The sequence below is a fragment of the Mastigoproctus giganteus genome, chromosome 13 (genome assembly GCF_048544385.1).
Source record: "Mastigoproctus giganteus isolate SK-2022 chromosome 13, ASM4854438v1, whole genome shotgun sequence".
Taxonomy (NCBI): domain Eukaryota; kingdom Metazoa; phylum Arthropoda; class Arachnida; order Uropygi; family Thelyphonidae; genus Mastigoproctus; species Mastigoproctus giganteus.
Genome location: NC_143587.1, coordinates 62,439,517 through 62,442,687, shown reverse-complemented (window position 1 = coordinate 62,442,687; position 3,171 = coordinate 62,439,517). Strand labels below are relative to the sequence as shown.

At 36.3% G+C, this 3,171-nt stretch overlaps 1 pseudogene; it reads right to left on the bottom strand.

Annotated features, from left to right (window-relative positions):
- Nucleotides 1-2,103: 2,103 nt before the first annotated feature.
- LOC150076118 (ubiquitin-conjugating enzyme E2 Z-like) lies at nt 2,104-2,931 on the bottom strand (annotated as a pseudogene).
- Nucleotides 2,932-3,171: the final 240 nt, after the last annotated feature.

Below are 3,171 nucleotides of genomic sequence, written 5' to 3'. Positions count from 1 at the left end.
TGTAGGCCAAGTGTTTGTATTTTGGGGTTACTAATAATTTTGTTAGCTTCCTCTTTCGTCCCAGTTTCAATGATGACACCAATATTACGTGTCTTCCGCACAGATTTAATTTTTGTGATTTTCTGGTCTTCTGCTAAATTTGCGACCACTATATTTTTTACTTCCTCACTTGTGTGAAGATCTTCTGTAGAAGTAGGTCTAACAATGACCAGATGTGTTTTTTGTAGAAGTGTTTTCCGTTTGGCTGAGTTTCCTGATTCAGTTGTTTGTTGGGCATTTTTGGGGGTCCGCAGCGCGTCTGCATATGTAGGGGCGCGCTGTTGCATTTGATTATCCCTACCATCAAGATATGCCTCGAGTTTAGCCACTGCCTTCTCTCATTCGAGGTGCGTTGCAAGTAAGATGGTTTCCAACTTTGTCCATAGGGAAACTATGCGCGCAGAGCTGTACTGATTCTGCTGTTGGTTGTCTTCATTAAAGTTTCAAGTGCAGTTCTCAGGTAGAGAACCTGTTCTAAAACGGGACCGTCAGGTAGAGTGGGATCCAGTAGGGTCTCTTCATCCTCATTTTCTTCTTGCTGGGAAGGTCAGTCTTGTAGTTCCTTTCGTTCACTTTGGGATTTGGTTCCATTTCTGATTTCGGAAATGTTTTCTTATTGGAGGCTGGAGTAGGCCTGGAGTTCTCCGTATCATACTGTAGGCCTACAGTTAGGACAGTTTCAGGAGTAATTTCCTGACATTTATCAATAATATTATGGTCTGCAGCGGACATGATTTTCGAAATACGGAAAACAGCGGTTTCCAGATAATCGGGTCGCCGTTAGTATTCTCCTAAAAAGGAGCAAAATGATGGTTCTATGATAAATAGGAACCGAGCATTGGCCTGTAGCCTTCTCGTCACGTGTGAAAAAATAGGAAGAGCTCAAGTGGAAAAACCTCTAAATGAACAGAACAAGGTTTTTATTATTATTATTATTATTAGAAGTTTTTGGGGACGATAAATACGATGACAGTCTTTTTTTTTTAAAGCATCATTTAAATTTTAATTCATGATTATTACTATTCAGCATCCTCTAAGTGCCTAAATAAAAAATATTTCCAATTTATACATTATGTATCTAAATCATATTTGGTATACAGAAGAGGCAAACTTAGCTTAGGAAAAAATACTCAGCAGCTGAGTGATTAAGTTTTACAGCACACATTCAAACTATAAGCAAAAATGATTAAAATTCGATTTTCTGAATAACTTTAAGAAGACTCCAAATAGTAGTCTTTAATGTTTACAAAATTCTATAATAATTTGCTAGTGATTTCTTCAAAGACAAAACCACTGAGCAAAAATAATATTTATTTCTAAGGGATCAATCATTACAGGAAAATGGAATGTAGAGCACCAAATTGAATCTGCTAAATTACATCTTTTCTTCAGACTATAAAATTTCAAAAATTTTGTTTCACTGCATGTAACCTAATTATAAGACTAAGAAAATAATTATACAGATTCTGAAATAAAAAATTAAAAGCTGAGGTACTGGCAAAACTGTTGGTCATGAAAATAGAGGAACAAAATTTTTAATAACTGATATTTAAACTGAGAGAGCATAAAAGACAATGAGGTCTTATACCACCTTATAAACATCACAATGAGGAAGAAAAAAAATAATAAAAATATGAATACCTTGACAAAAATAAAACTCTTTTATGGATATAATGAACTTTTACTGTAAAAATATGAATATCTCTCAGTGCTCATGAAGTAGTAATAGATCCTTACATACCTCGCTTTATTTTTCAACATCATTATTATTCAGTTTGTTAACTATATCCATAAAAAGAACTAAAGAAAAAAGGCATAAACACATGGTATAATCATGTGTAAATTGATATTTGTTATGCAAAAAACATTTTCTCTCAACAGGGAACCTGTAAAAACAGGGCTCAACACTAAAATTGGTAATTTTATAAATGCATGCCTCAATGATTCAATCCAAAATGCTAAACAAACGAAAAAAAGAGAAAAAAAAATCTACATATGTACATGTGGTCCTGCAACAAAGACTGTACAGAAATGATTTGTGTCATGAGAAAACTAATGGGACAATCACTTTGATGAATCCGAATCAGTATGTCCATCACTATCAAGTTGAATCGATCTCTTTTCATCCAGGGTAGCTTTAATGGCCTGCAGTCTCCTTTGTACTGAAGCATAATCAAAAACACCCCGTTTCTCACCAAAAGGATCTGACATAGGCTGGTTCGTCAAATGAAGTTTGCTGTTTACTGTAGTCATTGTAGTCATAAAATTCTGTAAATGATCTTTCCATAATATCCCGTAAGGCCTGTGGACAATCAACCGTGTCTAATGAGGCACCTTCTAACATATCGCACACAGCAATTCGAACAGTCTCATGTCTGATGATATCATTATAACTGGCACTGTCACCTGGACTTCCCTCCTTCTCAAAGTCAGGTTCATTGAAGTATGGATTTTCATTCATTAATGACTGAATAGATATTCAAACACTAGAGATACTCTGAGCAGGACTCCATGATGGACCAGACCAAGTTCCTAGAATGCTGAGGCACACTTTGCCATTTTTGTACAGATTCCGGTTGAATCGAACCCTACCTTCTCCATTAGTCATTAATTTTACTCTTGGTGGCTGTATAGGATAGTCTGGTGGGCAACGAATTTGTAAGTAAAAAAATCTTTCCTCATAAGGAGTATCAAAGGAGCCTATTATAAGTGCATGAATCTTTGTAATATCTTTTCATCTGAGACAATAAACAGCCCTGGAGGACGTTCATTGTAGATACCCATTATGTCCCTTTTTATCCTAACCAAGCATGTTGGAGAAGGGTGTTCTTTGTCCCAGTCATTACAACTAGTAGGATCCGACCGTAGGCTCTCTGCTAAAACAGTCTTCATTTTCCCGCAGGATAAGCCCAGTGGAAGTTTCACATCTGCTAAAGAAAGTTTCTAGAAGTGGGGGGGGGGGCACACAGAAAACATGAAACATCGTAAACTTAGTTTAAATCAGGCGAAAAGTTTCAGAAAACGTTGTGCATGTGGGCATAAGAGGAGAAAAGTACAATTAGGGTGGAGAATGTATAATCCCTAACCTTGTCGCCACGTGACATTATCCTTGACCTTGTTAAGCGTATTATC